Source organism: Protopterus annectens, chromosome 3.part0, assembly GCF_019279795.1.
Source record: "Protopterus annectens isolate FY-2018-M chromosome 3.part0, PAN1.0, whole genome shotgun sequence".
In the NCBI taxonomy this organism is placed as follows: domain Eukaryota; kingdom Metazoa; phylum Chordata; order Ceratodontiformes; family Protopteridae; genus Protopterus; species Protopterus annectens.
Window position 1 is genome coordinate 425,972,706 of NC_056731.1, and position 20,155 is coordinate 425,992,860.

Sequence of the window (20,155 nt, forward strand, 5' to 3'; positions counted from 1 at the left end):
TACTGAGCACAAGTTCACTGGAGCGAAGTGTCGGTGTCAGAATGACTAAGGCAATAGTATGCTGTTGAGGCAGGGATAAAACCAATACGCATGTGTAAGTGTCCATGTCCAGGAAATGTATAGGTTAACAGACACACAGATGTATATATAGATAAAAACATATATATACACATAGCTATATTAATTTACATACACATATATATCCATACGGATATATATATATATATATATATATATATATATATATATATATATATATATATATATATATATATATATATATATAAACACACACACACAAGGATATACTACGGATATATATATATATATCTATACACAAACAACAGGTAGTGATATATACATATACACACAAAACAAACTATATGTCAGTGTAGATATACACATTCACATAAATAGGTTACTTCACAGCAATTAGGGGTAACATATTTACAGCCCGGGCATTTGTGACTGGGAGGTCCAATAAAGAAACGTTGTACCCCCCCACATCACCCAGCTAGGCCGGACAGACATACAGACAGGCAATACAGATCAATACACTGCCGCTGTCCAAAACACCGGTAGGAAAGGACCAGTGGGAGAGTTCTGCAAGGTCTACACTTTAAACATGGAGAACGGTGTCCCTTGCGGGACCCCAAAAATTCAGGGTATGAAAGAATCTGCTGACACTAATATGAGCAGGATGTAGGTGTACATGGACCAGTAGGTTGTGCAAGTGTGATAATACATGGGTTGACAAAATGTACGACATGTGTCCCGAGATGGGGAGAGTGGGCAATGTGTAGGGGTGTGCTCATACCCCAGCTGCGCTTGCAGTAAGTATTTGTCATGACTGCTGTAGAGGGGTGCCAGGTAGGTGGACCATGGGTATGCATTAATGGGCTTAAGTGTGCAGGTGCTGGTTGGCAGAGATGTAGTAGGCCCGCCCAGTGGAAGTCATTAATATTCCTATGTGGGCATAGCATATGCCTACACCTCCCAAACCTGAAGAGCACATCTACCGGATAGTTTGTAAACCATCGGGGAATACATAGAGACCTACACAGTGCTGTGTACCCGATTAGCATGGATGTCCATAGTTATGTATCAGAGTGTAACAAAATCCAACTAAAAACTGCCAGAACTACTGATATTAGGTGAACAGGTGACGGAATACAGGTAATGACAAAGAGGCATGTACCTCGAGAAACGTGAATGAATACATATGTTCTGTGACTGTGAATGTGTCTGGTTAATAGAACCAATCGTCTAAATGTGTCCCGCAGGGTGTTATGCATTGTTCCTGATGCAGTGTTCATTCACACCTATTTGGTATGTGAGTTCTGCTACTGACAGAAAGTGCATAAGTTGCTGACCACCTCAGGTAGATGATAGCATAATAGAAGAGGTTAAACACCCGTACGCCTGTGAAGGACACACTCGTCTGGGAGTCTTGCAAAATGACAGTTATGGCACATGGCCTGTGAGTTCGGGAATGGAGGCTATATAGTGTGTGTAGTGGTGTCTGACATCAATTTGTTGTATCAGTAACAGCTACATGTAGTAGGAAACAGTATTATCAATTATAATGCTACATGAATAACCTTGATGTATACAAACCGTGGAGGTCGTCCATGTACTACAGGCTGTGGGTCAGACCTCTCAACCAATTTGGGGACAAATTTCAACAGAATCACGGACAAGTCAAGAAAACACAAGGACAATCAGGGACACATTTAAAATATTAGAGCTATTAACTGGAAACATTGACAGAATCAGAGCATATGAATTAATACACATTTTCTGAAGTAAAAGAAGTTTGTAACTCTTAATTATTGCCATTATTCGTGAAGTGTAATTCACCACCTTTCCTCCAAATGTCGCTAGTTTTAGGAGGGATTAAGAGGGACAGAGTTAAAATTTGAGTCAAAATCAGGGACGGCCCTGAAAATCAGGGACAGTTGAGAGGTATGCTGTGGGCATGTGTTGCCTTGACACATGTGATAGCTCTACATATAGGGTCTATAGGGCCGCCACCAGTCTGAACGGCCAAAGTGGAACCTGCTCTGTAGAACTGTCAGATGTACCAGGGCAGAACATACAGCCATACATAGTATAGAAATATACATATCGGAACAAATCAAAGCATAGTCTAGCAGCAGTATAGTTGCTTATGCTACTAGATATTACATATCGACATGTCAGGTATACAAGACCTGTAATAAGCAACCAGTACAGACACCTACAACATGAGAAGGTCCCCTAATCAGGACAGTTGCAATGGCTAGAGTATTGTCCATACCACTCAACTGTCCCTGAATGTCAGGTACGTCCCTGGGTTTGACTGAAAGTCTGACTGTGTCCTTCTTAATCCCTCCTAAAAGTAGTGGCTGTTGAAGGAAAGTTGGTGAATTACACTTACTGACTAATGACAATAAGTAAGAGTTATAAACAACTGTTACTTCAGAATATGTGTATTAAGTCATATGCTCTGATTCTGTCAATGTGTCAAGTTAATAGCACTATTTTTGTAAAAGTGTCCCTGTTTTTCATGACCTGCCCCTGATTCTGCAGAAATGTGTCCCCGATTGGTGGAGAGTTCTGTATTGTCACATGTGATGTGTGATGAGGGACTGTCCCATGCAAAGTGGGAAAGGTGTCACTCCTACAGTCTCCCATCGTGCAATCTGAAAGGTGGTCAACGTGCAGTAGGTATGCGGTAGTATGACTCAGCAGACAGCTGCGTTAACAAACTCAAGTCACATGTCAGCATTGCAGAGTATCCGTTCCCATGTATCAGGCAGATGGGAGCAGATCGTATGAGGAACACGCATATAATATGATTACGTCACTGGACAGGCCGCCGAGTCCGTACAGTCGAACGGCTGCCGTCGCAAAATGGTTACACATACCCGATACTGTAGTCATGTAGTCCGATATAATACACATTACAAGGGATCGCACACACCCAGCATGAGTGACAAATGTAAGCGGAAATATCGGAGAGTGAGCGGCTGTAAGAGTGTTTGTCTACCAGTATGCCAGTAGTGCCCTGTCAAAGAAATGTGGAGTCTAAACATGTATAAGGTGCTGTGACCAGAGGTCAGCAATGCTTAACACTGTGCAAACCCACGCACAACAGCTCCCACCTGCTGGACTGTGCCTTACCCGGTTTGTATCCAAAGGCGTCAGCCTGTCCGCAAACAAAGAACCACCCTATACACGTGATGGTAGAAGTACCCTGCGCATATAGCTCATGTGAATTAACAATAGACCATGGCATATGTACAGACAATAGACCGCAAACACCATACAACGCAGACATCCAACAGTATAGCAATGTACTGGCAGATATGTCCGGACCACTGGTGTGTGCATGCCTGGCCGTCCTGTGTTTCAGTGTGTGAGCATGCCCAGTATGACTGTTACGCATGTTGTAGACTGACAATACTGTCATGTGTGTGAGCATGCAAAGTATGGTCAACTGTATTGCATGTGTCACATGTCCAGATAGATAGTACTGTGTTGCTGACCCCTCCGTTCTACACAGACAGGTGACATGCTGTGTCTGCAGGGTAGCTAATGGTCATGTGGCATTGACAGTTGCTACATGTCTGTATAGCGCGGGGGGACATGCAACCATAACCACAGTCCTACACAGCACCGTGGGTGGTGCATGGTGCACATGACTCTCACATGTGTAGGTGTGATGGGGGGCACAGCTAACAGCTGTACGCATCTGCCGCTACTGTACTGGTCTGCCGGGTACTCCATGTCAATGTGTGGGCCTACCTAAATTGCTGGTTGGAGGGATACCAGGATACATAAGTTCCCAGCATTAATTACCAGCACAGTGCTGTTGGACGTCCTTTTACACAACCTACATCAAACAGGCTGGCCTGCTGTCGTCTGTGTGTGTCATAGGGGGTTGGGGTCAGTCATTGGGCATATCCATAGGCCATCCTATATCATTTGTCTGTATTGGTCCACATCTGTCCAGCTGCATGGAACGTGTGTGGGCTGTACGGACACACATGATGGTCAGCCCATAATCTGCAGTGGGTTAGGACACCCTGTGTACTACAGGCTACCATTGTGACCCCTGTATGTGCTACAGAGGTCATGGTGCCACTATGGATGTGTACTGTCTGCTGCCCTAACATTTGGCCACCACAGTCACTTGTATGCTCACATACATACCATAGCAATGGGTAAGTACACATTCTAATACAACTGCCACTTGTTAGGTCAATAGACATACCCTGGTTGTGTTACGGACTTGAGGATGGTGCTGGAGTGCTGCCTATGTCGGATGCACACAGTGCACCTCCCATACATGGCCGAGCACAGGTACTGTCATGTTTGGCATCCATTGTACTATGTGCGGGTCAGAGAGGGGAAATCCGTGGGTACCTACTGTGTCAGTGCATATGCCTTGTGTTGCCTCTTTGCCAAGGGCAGGTCATACTGTGCACGGGCTTTTGCTGACTGTGCCCTACTCAGGTAGTTCCTTCACCAAGTCACACTGTGCCTGTACAGGCCTTGGCAGTGGTATTGGACTGTGTGGCCCTGCCCCATGCTGTTTCTGCTGCAATTGTTACTGCAGGATAACATTGTGTAGCATAGCAAACACCATAGCAACCTGCATGCATGTAGCTTGTGAATACTACAGAGCCCCAACAGTTGTGTCCGGTTACCAGAACTGTGAACCGAGCATCCCAAACACATGCATATGTATATGTCATGCCTGTGCATCTGCCTCAGTATGGTGTGAGTGTTCAGGTGTGTGTGCATTGCTGATGGGTGTTATAAGCCACTACACCAGTGTTTACCTAGCATCCCCCACTAGGAGACTGTAGGGGATGTCCATATAGGCATTGGTGTGCCATATATCAGACACATCATAGCTTCCAGGGCAGACAGCACACACATTCAATCTCATGCCCTGGCCATCGTATATGGCCTAGCTGTTGAAGGGTATGCCCCTGCACTGACTGTAGGCCCTACCCTGCTCCCCGGGTGGTGCTACGTGTGCAGGCTATAGCACCCAGTACCCCAGGGTACTCATCCATGTGGTTGAACAGATGCATATTGCTGGTCCACTAATCACGTGTGTGGAGGACCTGTACGTGCTCACTAGCATGTGTTGACATGGCATCTGTGAACTGGTGCAATACTCTGGATGCAGATGCCTGTGAGATACCCATGATATCCCGAGTTGTGCTGTGTGAGGTACCTGTGGTTAGTACACCCAGGCCAACACATCCCATGTTATCCACTGTGATGCATTTCCCTTGGCCTGTTTGATGTGTTAGGCACAGGTCAACAAGCTGCTGTAGGAGGTCTCTGTCCACCCCATAGTGCTCCAACATCCCGAGTCCATGCAGACCCTGGTAAGTCACCCTCAGTCTATAAAGTCTTATGTCACCCCAGTAAGGGTTGTTCGACAGCATACACATCCTCACTGCCCCAGCCTCCTGCACATGTTGGTATATGTTGCCTGCTGCAGCCCGTGTCATTTGGTTGGACTGTATCATGAAATGTCCCTGCAGGTATACACCGGTGGTGTAGAGTGTGGACAAAACCTGTGTGTATGCTGCTTGCTTGCATTAATGTACTGTTCATGTGCGGGCTGGCCATGTCATCAGCTGATTGTGCTGATCAACACCTGTTTGTGCAGCCTGTACACCCTGACTACCCCACCACTGCTGTCATCCCTCCCAATGTCTCCAGGCAGGTATAGACACACCCCTAGCTTAGGTGTGCTAAGGCAGGAGCACTCCCAAGGCACAGTTCTGTAATGTATGTACAGTATGTCTGATCCCCCTCCCATGTTGTCAACTATATTCGAGACCTGCACCTGGCTGACTACACACATACACTCCAGGGACCAGTAGCACACCCTGGTGATAAATGTGATACACCATAGTCAACCTCATCTGCATAGTTTAGTCTTCTAATGAATAGTTATATGACCCATACCGAACCTCCAACATATTAACCACTGCTCAGTGTCACTCAGATCCACACACAACTGGCAACAGGTGACTTACCATCACCATATTCGATGTCCCATGGTCTTCCCAGAAACAAAATAACCGGTGTCTACACGACTACAACCCGTGGCCCTGCACACCAAGGGCGATGTGCATTAACACCACACCATGGCAGATATACATAGATCCCAGGTTATCACATACAGATCATCTGGCACAAATAGCCAATAGTGCTGATGTCCCCAGACATATGTTCACATCTATGTCCACCTCTACATCTACATATATCATATATTATTTGTATACATATATACATGGACATATATATATATGTATATATATATATATATATATACACACATATACATGTACACATATATGTAGATATGGAATTTATATCACAACAGCAAACCACATGATAGCAATGCATTAGACAGGAATGGAAAGGAAACTACATGTGCCACCTGCATCATGTAGTGTTGTTAATATCAAGGCACGTGTGTTATGTTGCGTCACACGGGTCAGACCATAGCAAGGGTAAAAGTAGGGCTGCTGACAGTTACTCACCAGACATATTGGTGAATGTATGTGTTGACAACCCAGTATCTTGGCAGAATATGCGGGCTGTGGACACTATATAGGTCAGCAACAAAACAAACTGAACACATCCTGCAGCTAGCCACCCACAGATACCAGCACATATGGTATAACTGCCAAATACACACCTGCCATGCCCTGGAATCGCGCATCTACCTGTCTAGTCTACCACACTACAGCATTATGCAGTAACAGAACGTGCTACCAAGTTCCAGCATCACCACACTCCCACAGGCATACTTCTAGGTGGATGACATCATCCACAAAGGTAAAGACACCAATAGGGAATGTATGTGGTGTGAGCCATCTAAAAGCATTATTCTGTCCCTATGCAGCTGGAAACACGCACACACAGAGAGGCACACACTTGGCAGTGCTGGGAGTTGAACATACACCTAACTACCTTATCACAGTGCAGCATTACACAGTTACAGAATGCGCTACTGAGATTACTGAACACAGCATTCCCAGAGGCATACTTCTAGGTGGATGATATCATCCGCAAAGGCAAAGATGCTGATAGGGAATGTATGTGGTGTGAGCCGTCTAACAGCATTACTTTGTCCCCAGGCAGCGGGAAACACACACTCACACAGAGGCACACAATTGGCAGGGCTGGGAGTTGAACATACACCTAACTACTTTATCACACTACAGCATTACGCAGTTACAGAACGCGCTACCAAGATTACTGAGCACAGAACTCCCAGAGGCATACTTCTAGGTGGATGACATCATCCGCAAAGGCAAAGATGCCGATAGGGAATGTATGTGGTGTGAGCCGTCTAAAAGCATTACTCTGTCCCCAGGCAGCTGGAAACGCACAGACACACAGAGGAACACACTTGGCAGGGCTGGGAGTCAAACATACACCTAATTACCTTGTCACACTCCAATATTACGCAGTTACAGAATGCGCTACTGAGATTACTGAACACAGCACTCCCAGAGGCATACTTCAAGGTGGATGACATCATCCGCAAAGGCAAAGACGCCGATAGGGAATGTATGTGGTGTGAGCCGTCTAAAAGCATTACTCTGTCCCCAGGCAGCTGGAAACACACACACACTTGGCAGGGCATCGAACATGCACCTAACTACTTTATCACACTACAGCATTACGCAGTTACAGAATGTGCTACCGAGATTACTGAGCACAGCACTCCCAGAGGCATACTTCTAGGTGGATGACATCACCCGCAAAGGAAAAGACAGATAGGGAATGTATGTGGTGTGAGCCATCTAAAAGCATTACTCTGTCCCCAGTCAGCTGGAAACACACACACACTTGGTAGGGCTGGGAGTCAAACATACACCTAATGTTCTTATCACACTACAGCATTACACAGTTACAGAATGCACTACTGAGATTACTGAACACAGCATTCCCAGAGGCATACTTCTAGGTGGATGATATCATCCGCAAAGGCAAAGATGCCAATAGGGAATGTATGTGGTGTGAGCTGTCTAAAAGCATTACTTTGTCCCCAGGCAGCGGGAAACACACACTCACACAGAGGCACACAATTGTCAGGTCTGGGAGTCGAACATACACCTAACTACTTTATCACACTACAGCATTACGCAGTTACAGAACGCGCTACCGAGATTACTGAGCACAGCACTCCCAGAGGCATACTTCTAGGTGGATGACATCATCCGCAAAGGCAAAGATGTCGATAGGGAATGTATGTGGTGTGAGCCATCTAAAAGCATTATTCTGTCCCCAGGCAGCTGGAAACACACACACACACACACACAGAGGAACACACTTGGCAGGGCTGGGAGTCAAACATACACCTAACTACCTTATCACACTACAGCATTGAACTGTTACAGAATGCGCTACCGAGATTACTGAACACAGCACTCCCAGAGGCATACTTCAAGGTGGATGACATCATCCGCAAAGGCAAAGACGCCGATAGGGAATGTATGTGGTGTGAGCCATCTAAAAGCATTACTCTGTCCCCAGGCAGCTGGAAACACACACACACACTTGGCAGGGCTGGGAGTCAAACATACACCTAACTTTCTTATCACACTACAGCATTACACAGTTACAGAACACGCTACTGAGATTACTAAGCACTGCACTCCCACAGGCATACTTCTAGGTGGATGACATCATCCAGAAAGGCAAAGACGCCGATAGGGAATGTATGTGGTGTGAGCCGTCTAAAAGCATTACTCTGTCCCTAGGCAGCTGGAAACACACACATGCACACACACAGAGGCACACACTTGGCAGGGCTGGGAGTCGAACATACACCTACCTTTCTTATCACACTACAGCATTACACAGTTACAGAACACGCTACAGAGATTACTGAATGTAGCACTCCCAGAGGCATACGTCTAGGTGGATGGCATCATCCGCAAAGGCAAGGACACTGATAGGGAATGCATAGAGAGTGAGCAGTCTAAAAGCATACTACTGTCCCAAGGTAGACGTAGACAAACACACGGCAGTGGTGTGATCGGGGCAACTGCCTATCTACGCACCACAGACATTACACCTTTCAAGACAGTCTACCAGTGTGTTCAATGTAGGCATCCATCATGACGTGGAAAATGGACATCTGTTGCCTGGATGACCACCATCACTATACAGGATGTCAATGGCCATGCCCATACACAGAGGCACATCACCGACACAAGATGTCACTGGGCATGCCCACACAGTATCACATGTCCGTTTGGAATGTACTGTGTGTCCATCTACACAATGGCATAATGGGCATGCTCACACAATTAGCAGTTGCAAAGGGCCGTCTTGCATGCACACGGATTCTAAACATGGAAGGGTGCAGTGTGGATTGTACTGTGTGTCCATGTACACACCGGCGTACTGGGCATGCTCACACACTTAGCAGATGCAAAGGGCCATCTTGCATGCACACGGAAGGGCACAGTATGGTGTTACTGTCTCCACGTACATGAAGGCCACTCACATGTACTGACCAGTACACACTCTGGAGCCTTCACAGATGTCTCAGGTGCAGATCACAGAGATACACACCACAGTCTACTATGTAGCCCTCAGACATCACCATGTTGTTGGACCAACAATACACAGCCATACATTACCACAACACCATGTGACTCATGACCAGTGGACTGTACATAGGTCTACAGCAACTGTGCAGACTACACATGTACCGACAGGGTTCCATCATGTGATATGCATTGCAATGATATCACTGTACATAACCAGGTCAGCTCTACACATAACAGGGGCCCTGGGTCTTACACAGCTGTGACAGATGACTGTTGCTGTACACCAAAGAACACACATGTTTGGATATGACATACATATAATCGCAGTGGATATGTGCATGGACCACACACACAAAACACATATGTACATAGCATAGCTTTTGCTGTCCTCCGTGCAGACAAGTGGCTACAGAAATCACATGCACGCAAATGGAAGGTGGGTCCATGGCTGTTGAATGCTAACAGTACATGAGGTAGCAATGTCGACCGAGGACACATTCCCTCTGTGCTAGTTACCCATGACACCCATCATATCATACAACAGTCCATGTGTTATGTTTGTCATCACACATGTCCACCAATTGCAATGCATACAAACATGGCTACATGACAGGCATGTAGGACCAACACACATGTACAATTTGTAGTGTGCATGCAGCTACCATGCATGTGCAGTAGCTGATGTATGCAACTCATCTGTGCCTAACTACAACATGCAGTTGCAATGCAGCCCCATCATTGACACCTGTATATGATGAAATACTGACAGTACGGTAGGATGTACATCAGGTATGGATGGATGTGTGTACATAAAGTGGTGATCCACCTGTGCAGATGGATGTTTGTCGGGGACAGCTCACAATTGTGTCACATGCCATCCTACCATTACATGTGCAAACAGTACGCTATGTTACTGTTACTTGATGGTGAAGACATAAAACCTACACAGCGGTCAGGTGTTACTGACTGTAAGTCACTTGACACCTGTAACACTTATATCCTCCCATGTGCATATAGCAGCACAATTGCCGGAGGTAGCGTTGGTACACATAACGCGGCCAATACTGCTGCATGTCTGTCAGACGTATCATCATATAGCAGGTGTATCATTCACAGTACTGCCATGTGTGTTTGCTTGTGTGACCATATATGAAAAAGAAGAAAACGACCAAAATAGCACCAAATACGAGACCCTTGTCGGCAACAACACAGCTCCAGATAAATCCTGAATGCAATTTTATTTATAAAAACAACAAAGCATTTTCACCACAGGATTCTGTGGCTTCCTCAGAGAAAATAAAACAACAGGAAAAAACACTCCACAGAAATATATTAAAATCAGGAAGTGACATCTTACAATTTCCTGAGACCAGGTGGTATTGCATATTGTAATCAAATGTAACAGCGCAGGTACGCCTGCACACAAACCAACCAAGAAATCTTATATGCAAAGACCACCTACCAAATAAAAAAAGAGTACACATTCGATCTATTAAGAACGAAAATGCTACACTTTATAATAAAATGATTAATAAAATAATTAAAAAAATTTTAAATCATTAATCAACAGACCAGCCCTCCCTCAGGTTAATATATATCAAGAAAATGCAACAATGCCTTTTTCTTTTCTACAGCACAAGCAAATATTATATGAATGATATGCAATCACACAGTAATACTACAAAGCCAGTACTAACATTATAAAAGATGTCTATATGTGTGTCAACAAGTTCTTATAATTGAACTCATTGTTACCTAGGTATGCCTATCTAAGGTAACTCCTTAATTTCAACATAGGGGTAATATTGCAGTTGCTGTTAAGTCCAGGGTGTCTAAACGCATCCAACCGCAACTGCCATTCTAATTCTCGATTCTCCAGAATTAATGAAAATGGGCCACCCCTGATTTTCAATGGTACATGGTCTATGGCCATGAAGTGGAAGCCATGACCCAGGTTCAAGCCAATGTGCTTTGCCAGTGCGTTGTCACTCTTGCCGTTCTTGATGGCATACATATGTTCATACACTCGGTCACGGACCCTACGGTCCGTCTTTCCGATGTGGAACGCTTGGCAACAATCACACATGGCTATATATATGATGGATTTGCTCTCGCAGTTCAATGGGAAACGAATAAAATATTTTTTGTCCCTGACCATGAATGTTTCACCTGTTCTAACCTTGTTACAAAATTTACAAAAACCACATGGGTACATCCCTCTCTTTTTATTGAAAGTATATTGGGACATATCCCTTTGTAGCATTTCCTTAAGGTTGTTTGCTCTTCTAAAGATAAACCTAGGTACACTACCCAATTTTTCAGCCAAAAAAGTATTAGAAGTTATGAAATGCCAGTTCTTACGTATTATGGCTAAAATTCCTTTAGAATTTTTACTAAAGTTGGTAATGAAGCTCAACGAGAAGTCACATTCCTCACCAACAGATGTTATCTTCACTGTGTCACAAGTGCTGGAGTTCAAATCAGCAAGGACTACGTTGTTAATGGGCCCAGACTGTGTAAAAGCTGACTGAGCTAATAAAGGTTTGTAAAAACCATTAAGTCTTTTGCTGGCAACTTCCTCAATCAGGTCAGATAACATTCGTTCAGGGTACCCTCGGTTTTTAAACATTTCCCTCAATAATTCACATTCTTTAGTAAAGTCAATCATAGTACTGCACATTCTCCCTGCCCTCACCAGTTGTCCCTTTACAATGGACCATTTCTGTTGGTACAGATGGAAACTGGAAAAGTGCAGGAAAGAATTGCAGTATGTAGGTTTTCTAAACACTGTCGACATTAAGTTGTTACATCTAGAATCCTTCACTAACTTGACATCAAGTTGTTTTATTTTCTCTGAGGAAGCCACAGAATCCTGTGGTGAAAACGCTTTGTTGTTTTTATAAATAAAATTGCGTTCAGGATTTATCTGGAGCTGTGTTTTTGCCGACAAGGGTCTCGTATTTGGTGCTGTGTGACCATATATGCCACATATGGTGGGGAATACATCCCAATTGTTACACATCCCTGTACACTGTTGTAGAGATCTGTACATACTGCAGTGTGGAAAGCATGACGTAGGCAGGGGTGGTGTGTGTATCACACACATATCAGCTATCCATATGTGAATGACATTTGTGGTCTCCACAGTGTGTGTGTGTGTGTGTGTGTGTGTGTGTGTGTGTGTGTGTGTGTGTGTGTGTGTGTGTGTGTGTGTGTATGGCTGTCTGGTGGATGGAGTGAGGGTGTATGCTACCATACAGAACACACAGGATCCCTAACCCCTCATGGTGATGCAGTCTACTACCCTGTTGATGCCATCGGTCTCAGCCGTACTGGCTACCTGTACATGTTCTTCCTCTGTGTCGTGTTGTGTGGGTGCATAGTACTGTGAGGGTGATTACCACATAGGCAGGGGTCCTCACCTCAACACTATGGAGTTTGCGTTATAGTGTTGTTGACCCCTTGAGTGTGGGCATGTTCCTGTAATGTGACAGGGTATTACTGCTACAAAGTGAGGCCTCATGCTATCAAGTGGCCTCTAACATTGTCATCTGCCGGACCGCTGTGTACAACCCCTGCACCATGTCAACATACCTGTGATGTGACCTGGTATGGATGTCAGGTCTCTAGCCACTGTAGCCTATTAAACAGCCCACATGCTTCTGGATCAGTATATGTGTGGACATCTGTGGTATGTTAACCTTTCCAGCAGTCAGGTTGAGGCTACGTATAGCATGCTGATATTGCCATACGTGCCTGTGAGTACTCCACAGTTACACATGGGAGACTGCAAACACTGCTACCTGTAGGCACATGCAAGTAGACCATATGGAGGGAACCAGGGCATCATTACCAACATGCTGTTACTGTTGTTACCGAGACACATACTGTGAACATATAACAATGCATGCTAAACCTGTACTACATGGTATGTCTGGTGCGTGTCAACAGTACACAACTAATGTAATATACACTTCTCTCACTATTCTGTTCACCCTGTGCATCAGACCATTTGAGCATGTCCCTGCACCGATGGTGTGGATGACAGGAATGTGGCACAGGCTTCATCATATGCACAGGGTGATAATGTTTGCCAGGGGCATAGGCTGCACCAATGGATGACATCATGTGGGTGGGTAAGGGCCAGTGATCTGATTGGACATGTCTGTTCAGTATGCATGTGGGTGTTGTGGTGCCCTACAGATGCGTTTGCTGTGTGCATGTATGTGTGCATACAGTTCTGCCTTTTGTGAGGCCTACAAAGGGGTATTATTGACAGCTCCAGGTTGTACAGACCAGGATGTACAGCTCACTGTACCCGGCCACAGCCACATGATCTGTGCCTGCCAGGGGTTGCACGGGTGCTACTGTCCGACGACACATGTCCACTCTAACTGTGTCCCTGCTGGGAATGTCCAGGGCCACATCCACATGGCCTGCTGTGTCCTGGTGTGGACAGTGCAGCACCAGCTGCACTGCTACTGCTACCGGCACTATGGGAGTGGCCATGTGAGGTGGCATGCTCACGTTGACCTGCACTAGGTGGTGTAGCTGGCCTACATCCATGTGGCCTATGCCTCACTCCTACCAGATGTTCCAGAACAGACAGCTCACACTTGCGGATTGCCATGCCATGGTCAAGGATTCCGACCATGTCACCCAATCGCCTGTCCAGAACATCAGCAATCTGTTGTTGAGCATTTGCCAATGCCTGGATGTTGTCATTTAGAGTATGGATAGCAGCCCTCTGCAGTCTCTGCCCTTCTCTGTTCTGCCATTCAGCACGTGCCTGTGCCACCATTACAGTCTGGAACATGCGTCTGGTGATACCAGCTGCTGCGCTCTGTCCTGCAGGTGCATGTCTGCCAGAGGTCCTCCTACGAGCAGCACCGGCCACATGCCTGTGTGGCACATCTGCAGTCATTACACTGACACCATGGTGTGGAGACACACCTTCTGTAGCCACCACACATTCCTGTTCCATGCTAACAGACGCTGACTGTCCTTCCTCTATGGCCACTGGTGATGCGGTATGTGTTGGCAGCAGAACTGTGTGCGGGGAAGAGGCGGACATAGCTGGGATGGCAACCATTGGCACAGATTCAGCCCCTGACAACCCTGCCTGTACCTCATGCATGTGTTCATCACTGCTAGTATCTGTGGGGACACTAACATCAGATGGACCGCAGGAGGGTAATGCACCTACATCACCTGTGAATGCAAAGAAAGACTCTAAATTACAATAGACACACACACAGACACACACACAGACACACACACAGACACACCATGTATGTGATTTGACAGATGGCATGCAGCATGCATGTGATACAGCAGACAGCATGCAGCTCAGACATTAATAGTGTTAGCATACCTCCCTGTGATGCACACTACAGCAAGCAGGTGTCATATCAGTAGCCATGCAGTTCACACAATCATGGTAGTAAGCATGCATCCCCGTGATACACCATGTGGACCCGAACAGGTTAACAGTACACATGGCTGACGTGACCTTGACATATAATCTGCTGATGTGTGCATTAACATGCATACATGTCTGACACAATGGTGTCCTGACACATGTACAGCATCGTAATGGGCATCACATTGCAGTGTTGTCTGTATGCCCTACAGATAGAATGCATGTTTAGCAAATGTGCATGAGCATGGAAGGGTAGTGTGAGCCGTCTACATTGCTATACAGTGTGAAGTACAGACACTGTGCCATTGCATGACATCATGAGGTGTCTATATTGCTATACAGTGCATAATATGCACACATTGCATAGCCATAACTGCATGCATACCCATGACATAACTGTGGATTGTGACCCACGATGCTGAGGTGTATACACACCAAACTATGCTGTATCATGTGACAGGTCATTGGAAGACCTACAGATGACACCCCTGCACAACTACTACAGAGTCTTAGCTGCCTGGCAACCATGTCCACACATGGCAGACTTGTCAATTCACCTTGTCCCACATGACATTGATGTACCACACACATGAGGTGCACAGCTAACAGTGATGTCCTACAACAGCAAGGGAAATGTACAGTATCTGTGGCCTGATGTGGTGTCAATGTCTGTGGAAGCTGTACAGGTGACTACTGTCATGCTATGACACAGTCATGATGTTCAACACATCTTATATGGTAGACTTAAGTGACACCTCCACTAGCTGTGCACAGGCTTTTAGGATGTCCAGTGTACCACATCAACTGTATAATCAGTCAACTAAGGCTATAATTGGACCATGTGTGGACAATGTGCAACAGGGTGTATATACATCACATCTACTGTGTGGCTACATGTCTCTGGCCATCCCCCATGGCCATGTGTGAACATGTGTTGGCCAAATGTTTGTGATGGCCATCTATCTCACATGTCTGTGTTGTCCCATGTGACATACACCCATATATGTCAGATATGTCACCATCCACAGGGCTATGCAGACAACGGGTTGTATGTTTGGTATGTGGGGTATGTGTTATGACATAGTGTGACAATATTGCAGGCAGAACACTACGTGTCTGGGACATGTCAGATGGCACATCACAATGTGTGCACCCATTGCAGGGGCATATAACACAATGGTGACTCCTGTGGGCTGCCCATATCCCATCTCACAGTGTGGTACTGTTTGCGTACCACACGTGTTGTTCCAATGTACAGTACATATGCCTACATTGTACAAAACCTCCACTGTTGTATGCACAGCTGTCCACACATGTAGCAATGACAGATACTGTGGTTTCATGTCGCTGTATCATTTTGTTTGTATATGTTGCACATGGGTAGCCAGTGTGAATGATGGGTGATGCGACCTGTATATCATGACTGGACCGAACATCAAGTGTACAAGTGTTAACTGGCCACATGGCAAATAGATTTATGCTTTAACATGCCTGATACTGATGACAGTCTCACCTGCAATGGACTGATGTCTGTGCAGCACGCCAGAGGTACCTGTATAGGGGTAACACAGCAGTTTGAACATTATCAATGACTGTATGACAGCCACAGGGTGCACTGTACATGTTAACACATTCACCTGTACAATAGCATGTAGTATGCACACATGTGCATACACAGGGTAGCATACTGTAGTATGCAGCATGTGTGTCAACATACCTTGCATATGATGTTACATTACATAATGTACAGTGACACATGCAACTAAATGGGATATAATAGTCATATGTGCAGTACTGACTTACCATGCAACTCCAGGCTCATTGGTTGGGAGACACCCACATCCATGATGGCAGCTAGTGTTTGTGGATGCTGTTCTGAGGGTGTCCCCAGACTGGCCAGTAGCTCCTCTGTGTGTGTGAGTGGGGGCTGGGTTGGTGGCCCACCACCTGTTCCACCTTGTTCCCTGGCGATTGTAGTGGCACACTATTTTGCATGTCGTATCAAGTCCGTGCAGTGTCTGCGCACCTGCTGGTAGGTGTGGTTATGGCCATCCACATCATTCTCCCTCCTGCGAAGATCCTGCCACAGGTCATCACGCTGCTGGGCATGCTGTGCACATGGCTGAACAACACCTCATAGTTCTCATGGAGGTACGGGATGAGGACATCATCCTCCTGGTGGCTGTACACTGGCAGGCATGAACAAGGCATTATCTGTAAGACATAATGATGGTGACAGGTCACAATATCAGAGATGTACAGAGATACTGCTGCACATACATTTCTAGTAAATCTAGTACATCTGCACAGTTCTCTTTGCAAATCATCATGCCACTGACACGACTGACATGTTTGTGAGACACACATGTAACACCCGTTATGCATTGGATATCATCACCATATATGTGTGTCACCTCATTACATGTTCATACTCCATGTGAATGCTGTCTTGATGTGGGCATGTCTGTTTGCCTGCACTGGTGTCCTTACCTATCAGCACATGCCTGGATGTGTCCACGGTAATGATGTTGACCTTGATGCTGTGTATATGTCACATATCAACACATACACTGCCTTAATAGACTTGAGCAGTGACAATGCACACATACGCATGGAAACCTTTGCATGCATGTGTTTTGCCATATACATTGACACAGCACTGTACAGCTGTTCAGCATCCTGCCATGGATCGCCTGTGTTGCACATGTAATAGACATGGGACAATGGCTAGTCGGACATCATTCGCATGGATGGTTATCAACTATAGCATGTACGGGCAAGGTTTCCTAGCTGTATCTGACAGCCATTTTGCTACAGCGAGGTGCATCAGTGCCACATTACTGATCCAGACAGTTGATAATACATCATCACACCATGTATGACAGAGATGACATGTGCAGCTTTGATGGACAGGGTTGCATGGTATGGCGGGAGTATGCCACATGTATGGCACAGGGATCTGTCCAGCATGTGGGGATCCTAGTAGTAGGATGGTGGCTGTCCATGACGTATGTCTTTCAGATCAGGATATGTACATGTAGCATGCCCAACATCATAGTGTAGCACATGTCTTTATGCAAGGTAGCCAGCATGCTGCATAGTGGAGGTGAGGATTGTGAAGGCTGGTATCGCCCATCCACGCATGGCCAATACCCCTTAAAGGTGATATGTCATCCAATATTGGTCACCCGAGTGCTGAGTATACCTGTCCAATGATCTCCATGCTCATGGATGGCACCCTGTCATGACATGGGTGCCTTGTATGACTACCTAAGAGGCCTGGAGACATCACTAACTCAGGGAGGTGAACTGCACAGCACCATCCCTTACACAGTGTCCATAATGTTGACCGCAGCCTAGGTGGTAGTTAATGGGTACAGGGATATTCACCTAGTGGTGACAATGCTGATATCATCTGTCAGAATGTGCACATATGTCACACACCTCACCCACAAAGCCCATTCTGCATGTTGTTCACAACACTGAGACAGCTATTGCTCATAGGTCATGGCCATTCACATCCTTACATACACAGATGCTTCGCATTTGTCTGTGTGGTATGGGCTACAATGAAGGGGGAGTACAACACATTGACCCTGTTTTACTGTAGCTGGCACTGGTGTGATATGCACATGCACTCTGGCACCTTTTGTAGAGTTGATTCTGTCAACAGGCCACTGGTAGAACACTCCTGTGACATACGAAGGTACATGTAGTCAAACATCCGTACTGTCATCTACATCTGTACTGCTAACATCTACATTGATAATGGTTCATGGACTTGCAGACCATACTCAGCAGGGTAATAGTGCAGTGCCACCAATTATGACTGTTGTCACCACTTGTGGGTTGATATTATCCAACACCCTATCTGTATTGTATTTTCATGCTCAGCACTTGTTCAGAACTTGTGAGCACTTCATGAGCTACTGATTAATATAGCACCCATTCCACACCATTTCTCACAAGTACACTGTTTGTCCTTACATTTCCAGCTTGCTTACAGTACAACAGCTGTTGTACACACGTAACTCACATATCTTGTGAGACATGGTTGTATATACAGGCATGTCCAACTGTCACGTACCAGTGCTATTGCCTGTCTATATGATGAATATGGCGTACATGTGGCAACAGAGCAATTGTCTCATGTACACAGTCAATGGTCACCTCCCAACATACGACACTACAACCTGTGGGAGATGCACATATGCAGCCATGCTGGGGGTAATGCTGTCACCAACCCTGACTGAACCTGACAATCATGTGGGGATGTGTAACATTTGCAACACACCCCACTCATCACATAGTCTCACAAGATCTCCACCACCACAGGCCACACATACAAGTACAACTTGTGCAGTACCTCTCCATACTCTGTATAGGCACCAAAGGCAGCCCCCATCACCAAACACAACAACAATAACTTATAGCCCACAGACGCATGTGTGCCCATCACATACAGCCAATAAGGTGTTATAACATACAAAACACACCAGTCATAGGTGACTCTGTAGGCGGTCACACTGATGTCCCACTCAGCAGGCTACACAAGGTGATAGTCGCTTACATCTTGCTGTTGGGTAACTGGTTTTGAAATATAACCTATGCACCCATGCCACACCTCACCAGGTACAATTTGACTGTCATTCTCCATGTTAGTGTGACTGCCCTGAGATGCAACTTCACAGACTACGTGTGCAGGGACATGCAATAGCTCACCGGTCTTGTAGCCCTGAAGGTATGGGCCAAGCCCTGGGGAGCATTATGCATTCATCCGGACCTGATACCACTGTACAACAACTGATTGTGTCACTTAAACAGTTGCCTATGCTTCTGCTGTCATTCCACAGGCATCTGGTATCTGTCTGCTTTGACTGACATGGTCAACGAAACACAATGCTTTGGCACAGATGACCTGCACCTGTCAGCCCTGGGTGTACAGATAACACATAAGGCTCTTGCTGCTTCTATACTGCCTGTCTTGCACAGTTTCCAATAACATTCACCACCAGAACGGGAACAGGCAAGCAAAACAGAGGGTCATGTGACGCAGTGCTTGACATTTTCATCTCTGACGCACATAGGCAAGGCACTCCTTATAATGGGCCACTTCAATATCTCTGCAGTGACTGGGACCTGC